Source organism: Lagenorhynchus albirostris, chromosome 12 (assembly GCF_949774975.1).
Source record: "Lagenorhynchus albirostris chromosome 12, mLagAlb1.1, whole genome shotgun sequence".
NCBI classification, from domain to species: Eukaryota; Metazoa; Chordata; class Mammalia; order Artiodactyla; family Delphinidae; genus Lagenorhynchus; species Lagenorhynchus albirostris.
In genome coordinates this window covers 73989126-74002054 of record NC_083106.1, presented here as the reverse complement: position 1 = coordinate 74002054, position 12929 = coordinate 73989126, and the positions used below count along the sequence as shown (strand labels likewise).

The 12929-nt window shown below is 43.5% G+C and overlaps 1 long non-coding RNA gene and 1 pseudogene across 1 annotated transcript; both read left to right on the top strand.

Annotated features, from left to right (window-relative positions):
* The first annotated feature begins 241 nt into the window (after window positions 1-241).
* LOC132530897 (parafibromin-like) lies at window positions 242-6097 on the top strand (annotated as a pseudogene).
* Window positions 6098-7782: 1685 nt separating this feature from the next.
* LOC132530359 (uncharacterized) lies at window positions 7783-10097 on the top strand. Its single transcript, XR_009543774.1, has 3 exons — window positions 7783-7911; window positions 8019-8144; window positions 9972-10097. It is a non-coding gene; the product is annotated as an uncharacterized LOC132530359 (long non-coding RNA).
* The last annotated feature ends 2832 nt before the right edge of the window (window positions 10098-12929 follow it).

Genomic DNA, 12929 nt, shown 5'->3' with positions numbered 1-12929 from the left:
TTAAAAACTAAAGGAAACAAAGTAAGTAAATAATAAACGTTCTCCTTCAATTTCTATTACACGGGGCAAATGTAAGTCATGACATATTTTCTTTGCCCACTTGCAGAGTGATTTATGCCCTGATGTCACCAAGCTTGTTTCTGGGGCTGTTGGAGTTGGACGTGTAGCTCTGGAAGTAAATGAAGAGTCTGTCATTGAAACTCCCTGGAAATGTCCTCATTAGCAACATAATTTGGCAAATATGATACTGATGCCACTGTACCAATCCCAGGTTGGTGTATACACCATTCCAGTAAATCACCTCCTGCAGACCCCCTGCATGGTCAGGGCTGGGATTGTTACTCAGAAACGTTAGGGGAAAAGAACTTAGAGTTTAGTTTTAAATTGTGTCTGGCAGACTGTTATAAAATGTTATTACAGCAGTCCACAGGGAGCCACAAAGGGATGCAACAGGACCTGAGTTCAAATTACAGTCAATTTCTGAACATGCATGTTCCCATTATTTGTACACTGGATTATCCTTACCTTTGGCAGAATTGTCCTTGGGAAAAAACAGAGAAATAAGGACAGTTTGAAGTTCCAGTGTTTCCATCTGATACTGGGTCACCATAAATGATATGATAAAAAATAAAGAAGGATGAGGTGATGGGAGTGACATTTTAAATAGAGTTCTCTAGAGGAGAGGTGTCTCTGAGCAGGGAAGTGGGTGAATTGAGGATCCAGCTTTGGGCTGCCTAGAAGAAGCAGCTCCAGGCTGTGGGAACAGCAGGTGCAAAGGACCTGGGGCAGGCTTGTACAAGAGCAGACACAGGCAGGGGAGTTGTGAGGACCAGCCAGTGTGGCAAGCAGAGTGAGCAAGGGATTGAGTATGTGAATCATGTCAGAAAGACACCTAGAGACACAGTTGTGCAGGGCGTGGAGGCCCCAGGAAGGACTTTGGGTTGGTCGGTGCATTTAGAGTGTATTGGCAAAAGAGTGACACAATCCCAATTGCCTTTTAAAACTCTGGCTATAGTGTAAAGACTAAACTATGTGCATGTGTTTTGGGGGGGAACGCTAAAAATAGAAATGGGAAAACCACATAGGGAGTTATTATAGAAAACCTCCCCAGAGATGACTGGGTTTGGACCAGAGACAGGATTTCTGGCTGGGTTGGATATGGGGTGGGAACAAGAGAAAAATGAAGGATAACTCTGGTTAAGATCCTCATCAACTGAGTAGGACTATAGTGGTCCCTCTTATTTGGGGGGATCTGTTCCAGCACCCCCCAATGGCCCTGCGGATACCTAAATTCGAGGATGCTCAAATCCTTTATATAAAATGGCATGATATTTGCATATAATCTACACACATCCTCCTGTATTCTTTAAATCATCTCTAGGTTACTTAAAATACCTAATATAATGTAAATACTATGCAAATAGTTGCCAGAGTGTGGCAAATTCAAGTTTTGCTTTTTGGAACTTTCCGGAATTTTTTTTTCTGAATATTTTCAATCCACGGTTGGTTGAATCCACAGAGGCAAACTCACAAGTATAGAGGGCTGACTGTATTTATTAAGACGGGAAAGGTTGTGAGAGAAGCAGGTTTAGGTGGACATAAGCAGGTCGTCCAGAGGCCAGTTTTAGACAGGTGAAGTGTGAAATATTTGGAGAACCCCTCTTAGTGAAGGTGATTGCTGTAGATAGGCACTTTGGACCCTGCTCTTATAAAAAAATGACATCAAGAGGGAAAAGACCTAGTAAGATGTTCTCACGTGGCTTTCTGAGGCCTCACAGTGTGGGACGCTTGGAGGCCCAGCTGCTATCATAGGCATGGCCAGCTGTTAGTACTGCTGGTTCATTGAGGTGCTGACGCCAGGGGAAGACACGTGTGCTCAGCCTCCTGCAATAGTACAACACCCAGGAGATGGTGCTGAAGGCCGACACAGTGACTGCCAGGCATTCTAGCAGCCGGAGAATGCCGAGACCAACTATGTGGTCTGGGAGACTGGAAAGGAAACCAACCCAGAGAATCCCACACATTGGAGTCTATCTTATTCCTACTTAATAATGTGCACCTACCTCATCCTGCTGGTCATGTCCTACTGCAGCCACCGAAAATATTCCCATGGTTAGAAGACCTGACTGGAAAGACGAACTTGGATATCTCGTGGTGAAACAGCGACATCAACAAATATAGACAGACATGCCCCCTAGAAATAGATCTTTGGGGATCTGCTCAAGTTAAACGAGCAGCAGATAAAGTTTTAGCAGAAGCAGAGGAGCTGTGAATTGAAGATGAAGAGTGGGTAACCTTGATAGAGATCGGCCCACATAAAAAAGAATGAAATAGCAGCAGCACGGATGGACCTAGAGATTATCATACTAAGTGAAGTAAGTCAGACAGAGAAAGACAAGTATCATATGATATCACTTATGAATCTAAAAAAAAAAAGATGCAAATGAACTTATTTATGAAATAGAAATAGACATGCAGACATAGAAAACAAACTTATGGTTACCAAAGGGGAAAATGGGAAGGGATAAATTAGGAGTTTGAAATTAACATATACACACTACTGTATATAAAATAGATAAACAACAAGGACCTATTGTATAGCACAGGGAAATATACTCAATATTTTGTAATAACCTATAAGGGAAAAGAATCTGAAAAAGAATAGATAGATAGATGACAATCATTTTGCTGTACACCTGAAACTAACACAACATTGTAAATCAACTATACTTCAATTATAAAAAAAGAAAAAAAAGTCCTAATCCAAGCATTCATTTTTCTTATCCTTAAAAAAAAAAAGAGAGATTGGCCCAAAGTATGGACTGTACAAACAGAACAGATGAGGTCTTTGTCTGAAGCTAAATCTGTGGAAAATATTGCTGCAAAGTCAAAATTAAGGCTAAGAAAAGATCTCTAATCAAGACTGATCTAGATGATGATGTAACTGCCCTAAATCAGAGGTGTTTGGGGGATGCTGAGGTGGAATGTACCTGAACAGTGGACTGGCCCAAATACAGCACCTGTGGATCCCGTGTTACCAAGTACCCTTTCCCAGCTGCCCGAAACACACAGGACCAGGAAAGAGTCCAAGGAAAAGAAGAAACACAACGTTTCAAAACTGACGCTACACCACCTCCCGCAGGAGGCCACTGAAACCAGTAACAGAGGAGGATGCCTCTGCCCATGAGACTCAGGGTCCTGAACGTGGTCAGCTCCGAGACCAATTTCTCAAGCCAGGCTTCCCTCAAACCAGAAGAAAGGATCTCGAGCATCTACCATCCTAAGTCAGGCAGCGATACCACATTGATAACCATGCTTAATGCAAAAGACTTTCTACAGGATCTGAAATGTGTCCCATCAGATGAAAAGCAAAAGCAAGGCTGCCAATGAGAAAATGAAACTATAATTCAGAGAAGGAAAGAGAGGATGCTGCCAGAGGTCAGGACAATTATTGTCCCAGTTCCTTATGGAGTAGTAACCAGACCCTTAGGTGCATTTCTTTTTTAATTAAAAAAAATTGTTTTTTAAAAAATGTTTTGGCTATGCTGCACATCTTGCGGATCTTAGTTCCCTGACCAGGGATTGAACTCAGGCCCTGGCAGTGAAAGCACGGAGTCCTAACCACTGGACCGCCAGGGAAGTCCCTAAGTACATTTAAGAGTACATTAAGTACACTTAAGAGTAGGAGACCAGGTTGTACCAGTTTGGGTTCAGGGTCCCTCCTGGCAGTTAAAAGATTGGCTGTGGCTTTTGCCTGATGGTTCACTAATTGATACATTTGCTAAAGCTAAAGATTGTCTCAAGGATGACGAAGTTTGTCTGCACCCAAATGTTCAGCAGCGTGATATAACGGTATTAGAGCTATCACAAACATCCTGTGGATAGATCACTCTTCTTACAGCTCTGAGAAACCTTTACAGCTACACAGTAAAGCACACATCCCACCTGAGATTCTGAATTAGTTGGTTTCTCCTTTGTCTAGAAATTGGGATTAAGAAACATGGATATATTTTATACAGGGGATATATGTATACGTGTGGCTGATTCACTTTGCTGTATTGCAGAAACTAATACAACACTGTAAAGCAACCATACTCGAATAAAAATAATAATAAATGTTTAAAAATTAAAAATTTTTAAAAATTAAAAACACGGATATACCTTGACCTAAAGGCTAAGAGTCAAGTTTTATAAATTGACTAAAAACTTTAAAAAGGTGAAGTTCACAGATTGCTCTCTTACAAGACCTAATTTAACCCTTTGTGGAGAACCCTGATGAACATACTTAGGTTCTGTGACTTTTATCTTTTCCCGTTACCTCCCCCAACTTCTGATAGTCTTTATTTCTTCATCGTCCCAGAAGTCCCTCCTCTCCTCCCCCCTTGGGTTCCGGGCCTGGCACAGAGTAGACGCTTCTTCCAAACTACCACCACTGTGGCACAGGGAAGCGCAACTTGAGAAACAGGATATTGTTTGTTGTTCTTATTCCAAGTTTTGTGATGACCACGATTGCCATTTAGAACATGTTAGCCTCACCACTGGCCCATAGTCTAACCTCTGAATGATCTGCGTCTAATCACAGAGCGGAGTGGTAGGGCCGTAAATGTCACCCCACTCCATGGCTCTGATATGTGCCCTCGTTAAGGTCGAGGAGAGGAAAGTTAAATATCAGGGTTGAGCTCCTGAGCAATCATGTCATTTCTATTGATCATCTAATGAAAATTTATGGCATTTCACAGTGAAGAGATAAGTTTACCTGGGGCTGCCGGCTGCCACAGCTGTCCTCAGCTGGCTACAGCCAAGAAAGGCTTTCACCATAACTTTAATTTTAACTTTAAGATTCTCCTGTTACCAGGGGGAAGGCGGGCGGGGGAGGGATAAATTGGGAGATTGGGATTGACATACACACACTGCTGTATACAAAAAAAAAAAAAAAAGTGCTGAAAACCCTGCTTCTCTGGAGCAGTTTCTCAGAGTCATCTGGGAAGTGGGACTGCTCCTTGGTTTGGGTCAAATCTCTTTTCTATTCTTATTATTGATTGTTTATTGATTATTTTCGTCGACATTACTCAGCATGTTTTTTTTTTTTTTTTGCGGTACGCGGGCCTCTCACTGCTGTGGCCTCTCCTGTTGCGGAGCACAGGCTCCGGACGCGCAGGCTCAGCAGCCATGGCTCACGGGCCCAGCCGCTCTGCGGCATGTGGGATCTTCCCGGACCAGGGCACGAACCCGTGTCCCCTGCACTGGCAGGTGGACTCTCAACCACTGCGCCACCAGGGAAGCCCTCCACCTGCCTTTTGTCTGTAGAAAAACTTTAGTGAAAGAGTAAATTTAATCAGAGAAGTGAGAAAATGCAGAAAGAAAGGAAAACAGTCAAGCAAGACAAAATAATAATTGTTTAGTCATTAAACAAAGTCAAGGACCTTTAGTTCCTCCTCAAGGGCTATGGAGAAATATTCTGAGTCATATCTTTTGAGCTGCTTTGCAGATACTAAAACCTCCACCAGGTGGAAGAAGTTAACTGTATGCTGACCGACAGCACGTAGACCCCAGACTGGATGATGATGTTGACCCACAATTACCTCACCACCAGCCAATCAGAAGCATGCCCATGAGCTCATCACATCCCCCCCTCAAAACCCCTCCCTCACCCTTTTTAAAACTCTTTCCTTGAAAGCCTTCGGGGAGTTTGGGTCTTTTAGGCACTAGCTGCCCTGGACTCCTTGCTTGGCACCTGGGCCTGCAGTAAACGCTGTGCTTTCCTTCACCACAATCCGGTGTCAGTAGATTGGCCTTACTGTGTGTAGGCCAGGGGACCCCAGTTCGGTTCAGTAACAGTTTGGGTTAATTACTTTGCCTTCACCAGTACCACGGGGGTGGTGAGGTTCAGATCTTCAGTTCCCTTCCAACTCAAAGAGCATCTATTCCACTCTGCAGTAAAAAGCCCATCTTGTTTATCTCCCTGTGGATATCCAGGATGAGTCATATACAGACATCATAAATTCTACTTCAGGACATTAAGGTGATATGCTATGAAGACTTTGAATCACGAGTAGCAGTAACATCTCCCGATGTCGTAGGTGTGACAGATGAATAAGCGGTGCTAGTTAGGGTGAAAAATGAACAAGGCTTGTTACCTGTGCTCTGTTTTGGCAGTGATTTGAGCTTTTCTTTCGGGCATGAAGAGGCGATGGCTGTAGAAATGTTTCTTTTAAGGCTTGTTAAGATTGGAATGTCACATTTCAACATCTGTATGATTTATTTAAGAAATAAGAGTGAGACGAGCCAGTTTGTACGGCTGAGGATGAATTTGAACATGTCATAAGACACATCACTTCTGAAAGTCAGATGCAGAAAGTAGGTTGATACAGTGTGTTGGGGTTCTGTGATGTGCGCTGCTAATGTTTCGTCTGCACACACATGTTTGCGTACACACACACACACACACACACACACACACACACACACACACACTCTCAAGACCTTGGAATCAGTCCTTGCCAATGCCTGGGGATGTACTTCGACACTACCTTTGCATGCAGGGAAATGTCCTTGTAATTAGTCTTATGAGACACTGCGAAATATTTCAGCAAAAGATAAAACTCTAAACAGAATATATTATTCCTCTGAAAAACATGTGTCCTTTAACAAGCTTAAGTCCTTTTTCCCATGCTACCTTGGGATGAGAACTCTCTCGATCAGAAAGGCTTTTATCTGCAGTTTGTAGGAGGCCAGCTCTGCCGTGGTTCCCTCATGCCAGGTCCTCCCACAGGCCTCGGAGGCAAGGCCCAGCCGCAGCCTGACTTGTCTTGGTGAATGTCTGTCATCCTCTTAGGAACTCAGCAAGAGAGGCAGTTTTGACAGGAAATGTCACCAAGCTGTTTTCCATCCACTGCCCTACCTGTGGGAGATGCCACAGGCAGTTTCTCATCTGTTCCCCTGGTTCCCAGGAGGCACGGGACTTTCCACCTGTCCCCTGTCTTCAGAAACAGATGCAGACTCTAAAACTGCTTGGCTGTGGTCCTCAGGAACGGAGTGTCCCACTGCTCGTGTCACCAGCATCGTTGGGCCCTTTCTGTTTGGTGTAGTCCTGTGGGACTGGGACACAGGTAGCTGACGCACGCTGATCTTGTCTAAATCCACCTGGGCTCGATGTCTCCTTCAAAGTGCGGCAAGCCAACCTCATCACGTTCTAAGTGGCCACCACACTGCTGCTTGACCACTTGGTAGAAAACCTGATCAACAGTAGCTTAAGAGAGGGAGGATGTTTATTTTACTCACATGCTAAGAAGTCTAGACATAGGCAACTGCTATGTTCAGTTAGCAACATGATGTCAGGGCTGATGTCCCTGCAAAAATTCTGCAAGCTTCTTGGTCACAAGATGGCTGCTGCAGTGGCAGGCATCACACCTGCATTCAGGGCAGGAGGAAGCAGTGAAGGCAGGCACCAGCTATCTTGTCTTTTTTTTTTTTTTAGGAAGCAATAGCCTTCCCAGAAACCTGCCGGCAGACTTCCCCTTGTGCATTATTGGCCCTAACAGGGTCACACCACTCTGAACTTCAGTGGAGGCCAGAGATCCAGTTTTGCAAGAGAGGAACTCGATTGACATGATTGGCCTAGAGTAGACCAGATACAGTCAGAGTATACTGCTGAACGGGTCTCCTTGCCTCTCTGAACCAGACAGGAGCTCCATTGGTGAAACAGAGGGGAGAACGGGTTGGGTAGGCAACAACCGTGTTGCCACTTGAACCAGTGTGGTAAGTCCCAGCTTTCCCCACTCACGAAGACCAGTCAGCATCTGAGTCCACTCTCTCTCCCTGCTTGTGATTCAACTTTAGCTCACACTTGAACTGGCCAGTGAAGAGGTGATTTGGGGCCTTGTGAAGACAATTTCCAGTTCTGCAGAAACTGTGAGACTCACCTAAAAGAAAAAGCTATTAGAGTTGCCATGATCAAAGACTATAGACACACCAGCCCTAAATGCCTTTTCAGGCCTTTTTTCTTCTCTTAATTCTAGAGCTGAAATACCAGAGCTGACATCAGATGGTTAGAAGAGAGTGACATTAGGTAGACATCGAGAGTCTGAAGCCACCACAAGCTTACTCACCTTTGCAGAATTCTAACCATAGTAAGTTTCCTTCAGGTAAGAGTACTATATCACTTCTTATTTAGTTAAGAGATAGTTGGGATTATTACCTGTGTTTTGGCAAATTGATACAAGAAAAATCAAACTATCTTGCTACCAATGGACCTAATCCCTCAGGAGATAAGCTATGAGAACTTAACCTACCCTTACCTTCCCTTTCATTTGTCAAACTCCTACACATCCCTCAAGACCCTGCTTAAAAATAACTTCCTTTCACAAGTTTCTCAAATCAAACCATCTGTAATCTTATAGCCCCTTTTCATATTTCTCTTGTCACTCTTACCACTGGCACCCTGGAATAATTTACTTATCCAACCATCTCACCCACCAGATTAGGAACATTCCCAGGGGAGCAGTTTTGTCCCAAACATTTAGCACAAGGTGGGAAGCACAGTAGTAAGCTCTCAACGTATTTTTATTGAATAAATCTATTTAAACTTTGAATAATTACTAACTTATAACATTAAAATCCTAACTTTTTTAAACTGAAATGTAGCTGCTGTACATTATATGTTACAGGTGTACGATATAGTGATCCACAAGTTTTAAAGGTTATACTCCATTTATAGTTATTATAAAATACTGGCTATATTCCCGGTGTTGTACTATATATCCTTGTAGCTTATTTTATACATAACAGTTTGTACCTTTTAATCCCTTACCCCTGTGTTGCCCCACTTCCCTCTCCCCACTGGTAACCACAAGATTTTTCTCTATATCTGTGAGTCTGCTTCTTTTTGTTATATTCATTAGTCCGTTGTATATGTTAGATTCCCCATATGTGATATCATACAGTATTTATCTTTGTCTGATAAAGTCCTATACCTTAATTCAAAAACAGAAAAATTAAAAATGCACTCGCAATATCAAAATTAAAAGCAGGGGCTTCCCTGGTGGCGCAGTGGTTGAGAGCCCGCCTGCCGATGCAGGGGACGTGGGTTCATGCCCCAGCCCAGGAGGATCCCACGTGCCGCGGAGCGGCTGGGCCCGTGAGCCATGGCTGCTGAGCCTGCGCGTCCGGAGCCTGTGCTCTGCAACGGGAGAGGCCACAGCAGTGAGAGGCCTGCGTACCGCAAAAAAAAAAGCAAATGCAAAACAAGAAAAATATTTGCAACTCCTATCATGTAGAAATGGTTTATTTTTCTATGTATATAAACTTCTAGAAATTGAGATTAAAAAAGATCAACAAGCCAAAAGATAAACAGGCAAGGACATAGACAAATCACATAAAAAGAAGTATAAGTGGCCCTTAAGCCAATGAAAACATACTCAAACTTACCATAATTTTTAAAATGTTAATTTAAATTATGCTGAGATGCTGTTCTCACTTATATTGGCAAAAATCCAAAAGTTCAATAACATACCCTGTGAGTGAGACTGTTGGGAAACGAGCAATCTTAGCGTTTCTGGGGGCAGCGCAAATGGTACCATCTTGGGAGGGGACTGTGTGGCGATATCTATGCAATACATATCTCAAATACTGTCCCTCTTTAAACCAATTCTCCTCATTCTGGAAATTCATCTTACAGAAGTCTCTGCACAGTTACAAAAGGATACACATAAGGCACGTACGTGGAACTAATAGTGTAGAAGCCATTTCTGTAGGTGGAGGGAGGATGGTTAAATAAACTAGGGTAGGTTCTCACAATGGAACACTATACAGCTGAACGTGAAGGAGGTTGCCTTCTCTGTCGTGCTCGGGGAAGGTCTCAGGACAGATGGTTCAGTCGAAAAGCAAAGTTCAGAGTAGGGACCACAATTTTATGCCTTTGTTTCATGAAGGGGAGGATAAGATTTTGCATTTGTTTTTGTTTGTAACTGCAGAAAATACTGGATGTGTGTACTGCAAGGGAGAGAGCAGATGGCAGAACAGGGTGGATGCAGTGGAAGCAACACTTCTCACTGTGTACCATTTTTGCTTTTGAAACCTGTGAATTATTACTTATTCCAAAAATTAAAATTTTAAAATCCTACATCTTGCCCGTAGGTTTTAGAGCCAGATTGTGTGTCTTTGTATCTCTGCTGCACCTTTTACCACATCAGTGAATCTGGGCAAGTTTCTTAACCTCTCTGAAGAAGAATCTGATGAGTTGAAATATGCAAATAAACCAAGCCTGAAGCAGAGTAAGTTCTTTTCAAGTCTGGGCTGTTATTAGTACTGCATTTACTAATAATTTTAAAGAGCTCTTAGTAACCCTTTAGTGATGAGGTTTTTGGAATCTTTTCAATATTCTTGTGTGATAGGGATAAGCTGTTTCTGTTTGCGAAGAAAATAAAATTAACGCCAAGAGAAACAAGGTGATTAATTCAAGATAGCACTGAGTGCAGTACAAGTGCAGGAGCTGACAGCGGGGCACTGCATGCCACACATACGGGCACAGCTAGAGTCAAGTGCATAGATTCCTATTCTTCTTTAGCACATCAAAAAGAGAATATAGTCAACCTGATTTGGAGGTATTACAAATTTGCAAACTGTTTCGAAATGTGTAAGACAGCTGCAAAGCACAGCCCCTGCAAGTAACTGCTCCAAATCTTGACAAAATCAATCATTTGAAATCTTCCTCATAATTTTCTAGTGGCAAGGGGAGGTCACCATCAGGCTGGGAGTTTCTAGGGAGGAACTTGAAATAAATATGGGCAACAGATTCCCCTGCAGGGCTTTGCATGTACAGTCCTGAACATGCCCACTCAACAATTGTTTGTTTTTTAAAAATAAAGAATTACTGGGGCAGAAATAATATCATTAGCAGGGCACTGTCAGTACATTCACCTACCCCTTTTAGAGGGCTTAGTTTACCTTTTTCTGGGGAAAATGAATACGTGCGTGACATTTTGAGATTTGGATTATTTATCATCGGGTAGGGCCAATTCAAAACAGCACAAAGAAACAGCTTAGGTGTTTTTCTTTCGAATAAAACAACAACAAAACCCCCCAAGCCTAATACATTGTGAAGAAATTGTGCCCCCTGCTGATTTAATTTGGTATTAACGTCACCTTAATTTTTTTGGAAAAATCCTCACCGTCTAGGACTGCAGGAAGGTGCTGTGAATTCAAGGTCATTTAAATATCCTCTCAGACATAGCCTCTCTCAGCAATTAGGAACTCTGCTTGATACTGACCTTGGGAAAAAGGAAGCAAAGAAGAAATGCTGCCTTTTGTGACTCTTATAAAGATATTTGTCCTAAGAACCTCCTCGGCATTCCATGTACCTTTGTCGACTCTGAAGAGGAAACATGCGCAAAACGAAAAGCGTGTGTTCGCTGATGGTGAGCACAAAGCCCTTGTGTTTACTTTCAACTTTATTAGGACGCAAAGGACATTAGAACTCTGTTCCAACTACCCAGAGAAATTAAAATGCTCCTTGAGACTGACTGAGATGATTCAGTCTGAGAAGACTAATTACCGCCAATGACCAGTAATCATGGCCATGCATTCGGGGCCTCAGAAGTCACTGTTAACTTGCCATGAGCCACCGATTCAGATCCTAAATGCTAAATCCTCCAAAAGGGCTCCAGCCCTGGACAAAATGAGCAGCTGAAAATGTAGCAGTTGTAACACTGGCCCCCCTCTTCTTGGGGTCCTCATTTTTGTCTTGACGCCTCTCAATCTGGGCTTTTAAATCTATACCTTTTTCTGGTCTGGTACTGATTTCCCACGGGTTGCCAAGCACTCTTTCGGGAAGTTCATTGACAAAGCTTATATTCTTTTCCTCTGCTATGGACTAAATGTTTGTATTCTCCCCAGCTCCATACGTTGAAGGCCTAACCCCAACAGGATGGTATTTGGAAGTGGGTCTTTGGGAGGTGATTAGGTTTTGATAAGGTGATGAGGTGGGAGCCCCCATAATGGGCTTGGCAACTTTATAAGGGGACGTAGAGAACAGAGCTCTTTCTCCTCCATGTGAGGATACAATAAGAAGGTGGCCGTTGCAAACTGGGAAGAGAGCCCTCACCAAGAACCCACCCCGCTGACACCCTGATCTCTGACTTCCAACCTCCAGAACTGTGAGAAATATAGGTCGGTTGTTTAAGCCACTCAGTCTGTGGTATTTTGCTATGGCAGCCTGAGCTGAGACATTCTCCTAAGAAGATACTTACATCTTTTGGAGAAACGCTAAACATAGGAAGGACTTGAATGGTGCATTTGGCCTTGGGGAAGATAATGAAGGTGTTCCGGGGTACAGAACCGTTCCTCATGCCTTTCCTAGCCACGGCCACAGGCTGCATGCCTGCTTTTCTGCCAACAGCAGAGAGAACACGGCCTTCTAGTCTAAAGGATGCACAGCTTTGTTCTAGAGTCAAGTAACAAGAAGGTAGTAAAAACTGTCTTTTTTTCCGCATCCCCTAGAAAGGCTTTCATTCTTCCTAGGCCCCTTTGACCTTTGGAGGGTGTTGCCAGATTTAGCAGAGAGAAATATAAGGCACCCTGTTAAATGTGAATTTTAGATAAACAAGGGATGATTTAATATTCGTATTTGTTGTCTAAAATTCAGATTTAACTGGGGTCCTGTATTTTGTCTGGCAACCCTGTCTTTAACTGTCTTCATGGTTTCTGTTTCCAGGGCATTCTAAACACACATGAGTGACTCCTGAGCCGGGTCGGGGTAAGTGGGCCCTGGGCTCAGGTGGCCACAGGGGTCCCTCAAATGCTGCTGCTGTCCGGGAGCTGATCGCCCTCTAGCGGCCAACAGGGACATCAAACCCGCCGAGCGGGGAGCGGGTCTGGGGAAGGATGCTCAGCCCACATCCTCACGGTGGTCCTCGAGGGCTGGGGAAGGGGCC